This window comes from Carettochelys insculpta, chromosome 15, assembly GCF_033958435.1.
Source record: "Carettochelys insculpta isolate YL-2023 chromosome 15, ASM3395843v1, whole genome shotgun sequence".
NCBI classification, from domain to species: Eukaryota; Metazoa; Chordata; order Testudines; family Carettochelyidae; genus Carettochelys; species Carettochelys insculpta.
Window position 1 is genome coordinate 30408418 of NC_134151.1, and position 12084 is coordinate 30420501.

The 12084-nt window shown below is 49.1% G+C and overlaps 2 long non-coding RNA genes across 2 annotated transcripts in view; both read left to right on the plus strand.

Moving 5' to 3' along the window:
* The window catches only part of LOC142021164 (uncharacterized), a 52596-nt gene that overhangs the window by 5259 nt on the left and 35253 nt on the right, over nt 1-12084 (plus strand). The window lies entirely within an intron of this gene.
* LOC142021163 (uncharacterized) lies at nt 1689-5810 on the plus strand. Its single transcript, XR_012647604.1, has 3 exons — nt 1689-1716; nt 3856-3918; nt 5472-5810. It is a non-coding gene; the product is annotated as an uncharacterized LOC142021163 (long non-coding RNA).

Below are 12084 nucleotides of genomic sequence, written 5' to 3' on the forward strand. Positions count from 1 at the left end.
GTACAGTTGTTGCATTTCTCAGACAGCTTGGCACAGCTCTGATCCCAAGAATACAAACCATCATATTCCCATTTGCTATTTGAATTGGTTTTAGAGAATTTGGCACAAATTGGGTATCTGATGCTTTTAGATGTACTGCATGATCCAAGTTTCCAGCTGTCTGTAATACATGTGTCATATACATTACATTCCTATGGCAGTCTACATATAAGACCTTTGGAATGAGTCAAGCTAAATTTAGTTGGACAAAAGAATTTATGTTCATTTTTAATTCCTGAACATATTTTAATAATCCAGAATATATCAAGGACCATACTGGCAAACAAGGGACAAACAACTTCTACAAAATATTGAAAATAAGATGTTTGAATTAATGCCTAATAGATGCATCTTAGGATCACTCTGAGGTGTAACTACAGCTTCATTTCTAAAAAGATGCTGTCATACTGAATGTGGGCTGTCAGACTAATTTTTACAAGAAGTGAGTAGCTCATCCAGTTTCACTCATTTTTACTCCACTTCACTTTCTAGATCCAGGTCTACATTAGACCTTAAAGTCAATTAGATATGCAATTCCAGCTACAGCAATTGCACAGCTGGAATCAACTTATCTGCAGTTGACTTACCTCGCCGTCCTCACTACAGGACATTTACGGGAAAAACCTCTCTCGTCGACCGCCCTTGCGAGATCAAGTAGTACAGGGGTCAACTCTCTGTGATGCTTATCGTAGGAGTGGGGCTTGAGCCTAGGTTTGCAATCAATGTATCCAGCTATAAACTAGAGTTAACACTCTGCTCACTCACAGGAGTGTTGTAAAAACTCCTTTTTGTTTACACAAGTCTTTAAGGCCCATGAATGAAAGTTGTTACTTATGAGAGAAGATTAAAAGAATTGGGTTTGTTTAGTTTGGAAAAGAGAAGGCTGAAAGATGACATGAGAGCAGCTTTCAAGTACCTAAAAGGGTGTTACAAGGAAGAGGGAGAAAAATTATTCTCCTTAGCCTCTGAAGAGTGGACAAGAAGCAAAGGGCTTAAAATTGCAGCAAGGAAGGTTTAGATTGAATATTAGGAAAAAATTGCTACCTGTCAGGGTGGTTAATTACTGGAATAAATTGCCTGTGCTGGTTAAAGAATCTCCATCATTGGAGATATTTAAGAGTGGTTAGAGAAATACCTATCAGGGATGATACCGACAGTGCTTGGTCCTGCTGTGAGGGCAGGGAAGTGGGTTCCATGGCCTCTTGAGGTTCCACCCAGGTCTAGTGTTCTATGATTAGTCTTGGGATAGCTCTTTAAACGTTCTTGTCACAGAAAGGATTGAAAGCAAGAAATAAAACAGTTTAATTCTTTTCTAACTATTCACTCCCCAGGCACTCAGACATCTGACTCAGAGATTGCCTGTGAGATGGGATCATAGAAGTCTCTGTAGAGAGAACTGAACTAAAACAAATGGAGGTAACCATAAAGAGGGAAGTAATATTTGGAAATGATAGCTGTGAAACCCTTCACCAAAGGGAATCACAACTGCACCATCTTGCACAATATTGGAGGTCTCTGGGCAAATGTCAGCTCAGCAAAACCAGAGACACAACACCCGCTGAAATATGAAAGATCAGCTCATGACTATTAACCCCTCAGTTTCCATTGCAGAGTCAGCAAAGCTGGGTGAGCATGTTTCACAGGACAGGAGAGAATCTATCCAGCTACAGCAAGAAGGTAACAAAACTGTGAAAGAACCACACAAGTGCACAATCTCTCCTATCAGTATGGCTTATTTAATACTTGCAACTTGTTTTTGGATTCTGAATGCAGAAGTGTACGTCAGAATCAAGCTGGGTCCCCTCCAAGAGTATGGGCTACAGAGATTCCATTTTCCTGACTGCTGGAGAGATTCATGTTATGCTTTCTGGATCTACAGTTCTGCATCAGGATGCATGGCTTATCTTTTGAGATCTTAATCTATTATCTATCTTGCATGAGGGTGGAATGTAATTCTTGCTGCATCATGCTGCCAGTTGGAGTCGGCACAAACCAGAGATTGGATCCCCTCTCAGGGCAGGGAAGGACCTGGAGTGAAACCCAGCTCAGGAAGAAAGTTAAGGCTAACATTGGTTTTGTTATTGGCGTTACTGAGCTGCACAGCAGAATGGTGTAAGGGTACACACATGCTGTATGGAGTGGAGTCAGGACTCCACCTACCGGCACTGTCCTTATGACTCTAGGACGGGGCAGCCATTACAGCCTGAGCTTACCAAAGTGATTAGTAGTTTTTTGGGTGTTTCCATTTTTAGGTGCCCAATTTGAATTGCATTAAAGGTGTTTGAGTCTCAGAAACAGCAAGAAGTCCTGTGGCACCTTATAGACTAACAGATAAAGATATTAAGATATAAGATATTAGTCTATAAGGTGCCACAGGACTACTTGTTGTTTTTCAAGATACAGACTAACCTGACTACCTCTCTGATATGAGTCTCAGAAGATGAGATGAGTCTCATCCTCTGACTATCAGGTCCCTTTAACATCAAAGATCGCTCAATGTCATCATTGATTTTTGCAGCAGCTCTTTATGGTATTATCTTGAGCACCCCTTTGTCCCATGGCAAAGGTGTGGCAGGCTGAGGCCAGTTATTTACATGTTCCCTGAGTGACCAAGGCAGGGGCTGCTGTAGTGCAATCAGGTAGGCACCTGGATCCAGTCAAGAGCGTGTGTAACCACCCAGAAGCAGACTCAGACCTGGGAGCTGTGGAGCTTAGTGCATGAGCTTCTACTGCAGAAGCTAAGAGCTAGCTGGCTCTCAGCTAAGGATATGTCTACACTAGGCAAAGTAAGTCGACTGCAGATACGCACTTCTAGCCATGGCAGCTGTATAGCTAGAATTGATATATTTGCACTCAGCTTTGTTGGCCTTCCTTATTGAAGAAGGTTGATGGGAGAGTGTTTCCCTTGACCTCCCTGTTACTCCTGGCATCTCGCGAGGAGTGTAAGGGTTGATTTTGCATGTCCCAACCAGACACGTGAAATCGAACCCTGGACAATCAACCCTGAGTCGGCCAATCTTCCAAGCTAGTGTAGATGTAGCCTGAGACTATAGAGGAGACTCATTTTTTCTCTCTTGAAGTGGGCTAGGTGCTACTCCATTGGACAGAAAACCACACTCAGTAGATGGGTGGGTTACACATGCTTGAAGCAATACACAAGACAGGTTAATCAAAGGTTAATACCGGTTAATCAAAGCACCTGCAGCTCACACTGGGAAAAGCAGGTTGTCGTAATGGCTCTCCGTATAACTCCAGACTCACACACTGAGCTACAGTGGCCGTGATTGGCGGTGGTTTTCTCAATCTGCCAGCTGTTCTTGTTTTCTTTTCCTCCCTCTTTTCAGTGAATCCTCCCTTAAAAAAAAAAAACAAACTACTCCTCACTCCCTCAGCAACAATACGTGTGGTGCAGCCAGTGGGGTGGGGTTTGTTTCAGGAAAGTCAGGCAGGCTCCAAAACCTGACCCTGAGCCAAGTTACCTCCCTGGCCATGCTAGCTGACAAGTTACAAGAGAAAACACCTAGTGACCTAAGATCATCCCGAGCTTGTTTTCCTCCGCTTCTTTGTTAAGTAGCAGCAGAAATGTTTTGAATGAGGCAGAGGAGACCTCTGATCCTTTCAATTATAGTCAAGAAAGACAGACTTCAATTTACCCTTCAAAGGACTTACTGAAGTCAGACCTATTCCGGTTCCAGGCAGCCCTCTGCCCCAGTCCACCCACAGGACTCTGTTACACAATGACAATGGCTGTCATTACAAGCAAGACAAGACATTCTTAGCTCTTTGATGCAATATCTGTCATCATTTAAACACTAGGAGAACTTTCGCTGTGAAGAAATGTGGTGATTGAAGCTGATGGGGGAACAAGGCGGCCTTCAGGTTGGTGCCAATGTCAATGCAGCTGTGTTCAGGGAAGCATCAGAAGGAGGCATAGGTAGTGGACCTAACATATGTGACCCATAGGTGGTACATGGGCGGGGGGGGCCACATGCACCCCCAGATGTCACACCCACCCTGCACTCACAGTCAGCACTGGGCTGCTTCCAGGGAGTGCAGAGGGAGGAAGCTCGTGCTGATCTCAGGCCACGCCACCCTCAGAGCAGTTTGGGGCTGTGGCGGGAGTTAAGCCGGGGGGAGGACAGGGGACAGTTTGGGGCTGTGGGGAGTTTTAAGGCGGGGGGCTAGCAGTGGGGGGTGCATTTTGGTGCTGCAAGGGGTTTAAGCCTGGAGGGGGTGGTTCGGGGCTACTTTGTGTTCAGCCCCCTAGAACATGTAAAAAAAATTGCCATGCGGCCCCTGATGAAAAAAGATTGGACACCCCTGACCTAGAACCAGCCCTTCTCAGCTGTTCTGTTGCCACTAGGTGTGTGCATAGGAGGGTCTGACCCCTTCTGCCCCCTTGTCTGGCTGCCCTGCTCCTGCCCCCTGCAGCTCTGACCCTGCCTGCCAAAGGAGCAAGTGTCTCCCATGGAGCTGCCCCCTCCACGGGGAGCTGAGTAGGGCACCAGAACAGCTAGGGACAATCCTCTGTAACGCACAGCATGATCCGCACTTTTTCCTGGCAGCAGGAAATACGTAGAGCAATGTGTCTGAGAGCTGGGAGAGGAGTAGGCTGGGGCCAGGTCATTCTGCTTCTGGCTGCTGCTGGTGAGTGAGGGGGAAGGCCTGACCCTCCACTTATCCCTTGGGCTGTGGCACTCATGGGAGGAGTGGTGGGAGAAAAGATGCAGTGGGCAGAGCAGGGGCAGGCAGAGGCAGAGCTGGGTGGAACTGGGTGGGGACATTGAGGAATGGGTGGAGTGGGGATGGGAGGAGGGTGCCCTGGGCCCCACAGTCCCCTAGTGATAGCCCTGCTGGGCACAGCCTAGAGTGGGTGTCAACCAGGGGAGTGGGCTCACCACCAGAATTCCCAATGCTGCATACACAGCTTCACAGGGCACTGCGAAATTTAGGACAATGTGGTGCCCCAGATTTCATGGTGTCCTATGAAGCTGTGTGTTTTGTGTGCTAGCAGACCCGGCCTTGGGGATAAGCAGCCAAGATTGCTTCAACTGTAGGGTGTGTGTTTTTTTGCCAGTTTGCGTAACTCCTCAAGTGCAGTTCTGCTGTGTGTCATCCCCCTTTAAAATACTCGTAGTACATAATCTCTTACAATCACTAGATAATGTATCTTAGCAACATTCCTAAATGTTTCATGATTCAGAGTTAAGGGACCCCTCCCAGAGCAGTCAGTCGTGAGGTCACGTCTCTGACGCTCAACAGAATCAGTCACTGTTAGAAAAAGGAATTAACTTTGACCCTTCCAGTGTTGCAATTATTTGTGTGCTTCACTCTGCTTAAAACAATACCATCTACTCCAACCCTATTGGCTTTAAGATAGAGATTGAGTAGGGCTGGCTAATAACCAAGAAATACATTTTGATCCAATGCAGAACAAAGCAAAACCTTTTTGAGGGGGGAGAGATGTGAATAAAAACAGAAGGAAAAGGAGCACCTTGGACTAGCCCAGCTGTTTGGGTTCCCTCCTGGCTGGCACGTAGGAGGCAGAACTTCAAGTCCACTCAAGCAAAGCAGAAAGGGAACCTCGGTCTATGTCTTCCAAACTAGCCAAGTTCCTTAAGTAACCAGGCTATTGACTAATCTGCGGTGTATGCCTCCCTCTCACCTCCCTTCTCCCAAACTCCATCCTGGACCTGAGAAACGTTTCTAATGAAAGCTTCATTCAAACAGCTGTGTTCCTTCCAAAAACCTGCTTTCAGCAAGTTGGTGTGTTCAGCTGAATAAAATCGTCAGCCCAGAAGTTCTTAGCTAGCTCTCTTAGGCTATGTCAACACTATGATGTAAATTCGATTTTACTAAGATCTATTTTATAATGCTGGATTTTATAAATTCCAATTTGACTATACTCATCTGCCCATGAAGTTCCCACAAAGTTGACTTATTGCTGCCACACTCAATCATCAAACGTTGACTGTTGCAGCAGTGCAGTGTGGGAACCTATCCCACAGTTCCCTCAGCCCCGTAACATTCTGGATATTTTTGCTGGTGCAGTATGGGGAAAAAATGCCCCACAAATGGTTGTGGGTGTGTGATGTCATCTTCCCACAGGGCATTCCCCTCATTCTTCCTGTGGAAAGCAAATGGCCATTTTTTCAGCTTGAAAGAAGTAAAAGTAGGGAATCCCAGGGGAAGGAAAACCAAATAGGCTGGCTTCAGAAGGTGTAGTGTGCTCAGCAGGGAGTCTGTCATACTGACCTGGGATCACTCAGGTGTCTGTGTCATCTCAATTGGCGCTCCAGCCACTTCCCTGCTGTCCCCCAACCCTTGAATACAGAACATCACCCCTGAAAATATTGCAGGAACAGGGCAGAGCTTGAAGAAAGAGAAGGATAAGTAAAGTTGAGGAAAAAAGACAATTTGTGATGCAGGATTTTTGGCTTCCCACCTCACTACACAGATGCATCCAACACGGGGGATGGAGAGCGTCAGATTTCCACATGCATGAATGACTCTGCCCTGGGATCACCCAGGTGTCTGTGTGATCTCAGCTGGCTCGTCAGCCGCTTACCCCCCACTGAAAGCACCCCTGCCTGGACAGAATGGTATGGCTTCTACCTGATAAGCCAACTAGCACTCCAGGCTTGGAACTGCCTTATCTGGTCCCCCCACATCCCATTGGGGGGTGTCGTGGGGTGAGGGGTGGTTGTTTGAAGGGCCAGTTGAAATGGTCCCTTCCCCACTGGTGGAAGCAAGTCCCTGAAATCTTTGCAGCAGTGCCCTGGCAAGAGCAAGCCCGAACTGCCTCTCACCCCCCAGTGACAGCAAGCCACTGAAAATCTTTCCCGTCTTTGCAGCCCTCACTGCACTAGCCAGGATGTGGCACTGTCTGGCAGCATAGCTGCACTGCAGACAAGTCCTGTTGGGTTGGGGGCTAGCCACGTGATGTCAGTGGATGCAGGAAAGACCCCAACTGCATGCTGCATATGGAGGAGGAGGGTGGGGCAGGGGCTGCCCCTGTATACATGTAAACCTCAGAAAAGTTTCTCAGCCTCTTGTACAAGTACGACCCCCCACAGCCTAGCTGCCATGTGGTGCGGTGGGGTGGAGGCTGGCAACAGCACTGCCAAGAAAATCCAAATGCTCAGCTTACAGAGGGAAAGAGAACTGTGAACTCCATGTTGCAGCTATTTTTAATGGGTAGATGTGCTAACTGCGCTGATAATAAAAAAAGAAGTTTCTCAGCCTCTCAGACAAGCATGACCCCAGAGGTTAGCTGCCACGGGCTTCCTGGTGCTGAATTCAAACTCACGGGCTTCCTATTATCTAATTCCTGCACACCTGAGCCACGTCTACACGTGCCAGCTACTTCGAAGTAGCCGCGCCAACTTCGAAATAGCGCCTGCCACATCTACACGTGGCGAGCGCTATTTTGAAGTTGAAATCGACATAAGGCGGCGAGACCTCATGAGGAGATGGGAATAGCGCCCTACTTCGAAATTGAACGTCGAAATAGGGCACGTGTAGCCGATCTGCGTCCCCGCAACATCGAAATAGCAGGGTCTGCCATGGCGGCCATCAGCTGAGGGGTTGAGAGACGCTCTCTCCAGCCCCTGTGGGGCTCTATGGTCACTGTGCAGCAGCCCTTAGCCCAGGGCTTCTGGCTGCTGCTGCTGCAGCTAGGGATCCATGCTGCATGCACAGGATCTGCAACCAGTTGTTGGCTCTGTGGATCTTGTGCTGTTTAGTGCAAGTGTGTCTGGGAGGGGCCCTTTAAGGGAGCGGTTTGCTGTTGAGTCCGCCCTGTGACCCTGTCTGCAGCTGTTCCTGGCACCCTTATTTCGATGTGGGCCACTTTGGTGTATAGATGCTCCCCTGCAGCACCTACTTCGATGTAGTGCTGCCCAACGTCGACGTTGAATGTCGACAGCACCAGCCCTGGAGGACGTACAGACGTTATTCATCAAAATAGCTTATTTCGATGTCGCTACATCGAAATAAGCTATTTTGATGTAGCATTCATGTGTAGACGTAGCTCTGGAGAGCAGCAGAGATGAAAGCGGCTAGAGTGGATAACCATGGGGCATTGTGGGATACATAGAGGACACCTCTGGGGGCTAATGAAGTGAATTTAAAGACATGGCATTTCCGCACTACCCTTAATTCAAACTTTTAAATTCAAACTTGATGCTAAGCCGAGTCGCTTTCAACAATGTTAAAATATCAACCTTAGTGCTCCCTAAAATCGACCTAGTGGTATTGTGGCAGATCAGAAGCTGCAGCTGACAAGGTCCTGACAGAGGGTGAACATTTTGGGTTCTATTTGGGAACTCCTTTTGTTCCCCTTCTATGTTCCCAGAGGGTGTAGTCCTGCAGGCTGGATAGACAGTTGGGGCTTGTCAGGAGTCAGCCAGCAACAGATTGCAATCAAGCACCTGTGACCAGTTAAGGTCTCCAGGCTCCCTACAAAAGGGTTTCCACAGGCTGCAGAAGAGGGAGAGTGGTGCTCAGAAAGAAGGAGGCTGGAGGGCTGAGAGGGGGCTGGGCTGGGCTGGGCTGGGCGACACCTGCCACAAGGTACCAGAGGGTAGTGGTGGGTGAAGAGGCTCAGGGAAAGGTTACTACTGTGGGGCAGGGGCAAAAGCCCTGCCAGCTCCCTTCCTCCCTTGGGTCTCTCGGCTGGAGTACAGGGAAGTGGATGGGACTGGATTCCCCCCAACCCCCGCCTTCCCCTGCTCAGCTACCTCTTGCTCTGGGGCCAAGGGGCTAGAGTCATGCTGCCAACATGGTGGGGAGGGTGGGCTGGGGCCTAGCAGAACCAACAGCCTCTGCAGGCCCCTGGGTGAAGTGGGGGGGGGGGCGGTCCTGCACTCGCAGAAGGGACAGGGCCGAGGACAGATGGCCCTCATAAGCTTGTATGGATGCTGCCCAGTCTTCTGTTGCTCTGTGGTGGGGGGTGCTGGCTGGGGCAGTGGCCACAGTGGGGCTGGAGATGGACTCCTATGGGTCAGGGCCTGAGGTGGAAGTCATGGGGTTCAGGGGTAAGCTCCCCAAGCCAGTGGTTCACCCACTGCATATCATTCTGCCTCTTGGCATGGCAATCGCTGTGGGCCCTGGGCACAGGCCTCATTGGCTCAGGTTAATCTCCTACTATGAGACTATGCCAAGGTGGAGAGGGCCAGGTGAGAAGATGTTCTTTGATACAAGCAAAGTTCCAGCAGCACTTCCAGCGATGTGTTTAGCATTGTCGTACAGCTGAGAGGAGTCTGACACTGCTGTGCTGGTGGGAAGTATGGCGTTTCTTTAATCCTCTCTCTCGGGAGCTACTTCGTTTGTGAGACGGCTGACAACCATTGCACACTGGGAGGTTTTGAGGAGCTTTGCTGCCAAATGGCACCACGGCTCTGTCCCAGAGGAGCAACCCCGAGGAGCCCCAGGGCTACAGCTGGGAAAGGGCGTGTATCTCTGTTGGGCGGCCCGCCTTGCTTTGCTGTCACAGCTTTTATTCAGCTGAAAATGGGTGTGTCCTGGTCACTCAGAAAACTTCCATTTCCTACTTGAGGCACATCATGCTGTTAACTACTGCCTGTGCCAACCAGTGTGCCTGGTTACCAAGGATGGGTGGGGCAGTCACATGATTGGTACCCCCCCATCCTTGGTAACCAGGTGCATGGCAACTGGACTGCCCTCCCCACATGACTCTTCCCCATGCCACCTGGGGGAGGGCTGGGACAACACCTCCCCTGCCCCAGGTCCTGCCTTTCCCTGCTCCTGCCCAACCTCCCCCACCCCCAACCCTCTCCCTTGAGTGAGATGGCCCTGGCCCTGGATGTGGTCCCTCCTGCACTCACTAGCAGCTGTTGGGGGAAGCAGAGCAATACAGCTCTTCTCCCTGGCTGCCAGATGTGTCATCTGGGGAAGAGGTGGAGCCACCCCCCACACTCACCAGCAGGAAGCAGCCAGCAGCTGGGGAGAAGAACTGCATTGCTCCACTTCCCCTTGCTGCTGCCTGTGTATATGGGGGAGCCAGACACCTGCTGGGGGTTCCAGCCTTACCATCACTAGTATCCCAGGCCACCCAGAGGCTCTGGCCCCTTGCTCCTGCTGCCTGCAGCATTTGGGGGGCATGTAGCCCCTTGGACCTGCTTCATGCAGCACCAGTGTATATCAGTTCCCACTGGTGTAGATTAGCCGCTGCTCTCAGATTGTGGGCTGGGACCCAAAAGTGGATTGCAATCACCACCCTGTTTCAATGGGATCACCAAGACTGGCGTTAGACTCGCTGGGGCAGGGGCTTGAAACCAAATACCAAGTTGCCCCCAACCATGGCTGACTCCCAAATCTAAAGGCTGAAGCCCTGGGAGGTGGGGCTGAAGTTACAGCTCTTACCTGGAGCTGGAGACCTCATGTTCCTGCCCCCACCTGGGTATTGGAACTCAGGCTCAAGCTGTAGTCCCTCTTTTCAGGGTTATGTAACAATTTTTTGCTGTTAGAAGGGGGTTGCAGTGCATTGTAGTTTCAGAATCAGTCTGTCCTGGCAGACAGAGAATCAGAGGCAGAGACCTCATACGTTATTACTGTTTAATATTTGCCAATTTGGTCTTCAATAAATAGCAAAGGTGAGTTTGGCACTTGCAGCATTTCCTAGTGCTTATCGAGGGTCACTGAGGGCTGGTCTGCACCATGGGAGGAGATCAGCCTAAGGTAAGCACCTTCAGCTACTTGAATAATGTAGCGGAAGTTGATGTACTTAGCTCTACTTACTGCCATGTTTTCACTGCAGTGCATTGACTGCCATTGCTCTCCTGTTGAGATTCCCCCTTATGCTTCTTATTATGGTAGAGTACCAGAATCAATGCAAGAGGATTGGTGGTTGATTCGTCAAGTCTATGCTAGACTTGATAAATCAATTCTGGTTGGATGGGTCGCTGCCTATTCATCTGGCCACTACTGTACACATACCCTAAGACTCTGCAAATAGTGAGATCATCTTGTAGAGTTATAAAACAAAACTACCAATTTTTAAGGTGGCCTTTGTATGCGCTGGGGCTTTGTACGTGCAGATATTTGCACTGTAAAAACTATGGCTCAGTGAAAAGTTTATTTTTAAGGGTGCAGCCAGGGTCAGAGCCAGTGCACCTTCATCTATGCAAATGATATTTCTTCTCCCCTGCAGAGAGTACTTGTGGGACAGCCACATGGACTATTGAAGATTGAGGGCTTCATTGCATGCCGTAGCAATGAGAAGCCATCCATTGATAACCATGGGCAGTGGGTGAGGACCCAGCTGGGGAAGGCAAGTCCCAGCCCTGCCCCTTCTGCAACCTACCCTGCCCTCCCCCACCACCCATGGAGCCAAGTCCAGCTCCCTAGGTTACTGCCCCATCCTCATATGGCTTAGTGTCCCCTGTCCCAGTGGGTGGCATGCTCTTACCCCTCCTGGCTGGCCACTGTGCCTGGTGGCCAGATGGCCAGGTTGCCCCACTACATGCCCAGCACTCCAGGGCGGCTGGAGAAAGTAGGCAGTTTTGGGCAGTTAGCGCCTTCCCTTGGCTACATTGCCCACCTCCCATGTAGATAACCCCAGCACTTAGTCCACTGTGGCAGGGCATGTGCTTGTGTGGAGTGGCCACTTTCCTGCTCCCACTGAAGTTAATGGAACTTCCTTTCAGTTTCTCTCTGCACCAAGTGTCTGTGTACATGTTCCCAAGTCAACATTTTGGCTGATGTTTCTGTAACCGAATTAAAAATTGAAGAATCTTTGCTCTTTAAACTTGAAATGCAAACACAAATTCCCTTTGTTAAACTGAGATAAATAGACTTAAATCATGTCAGTTTTCTCCATTATGTAATAAGACAGCTCAGAAATTTCAGCAGTGTGCCATTTAGCACATTGTGCCATTAATGCTTGGGTACAAATGGTCTTGTTGCTGCTAGCAAAGGAAGCCAATCTTTGCATGAAAGCTGCATACATACATGTCTGCATGAAAGCTGCATACATACATGTCTGAAAGGAAATACAAATATGTGCTCAGGCCATAAAAATAT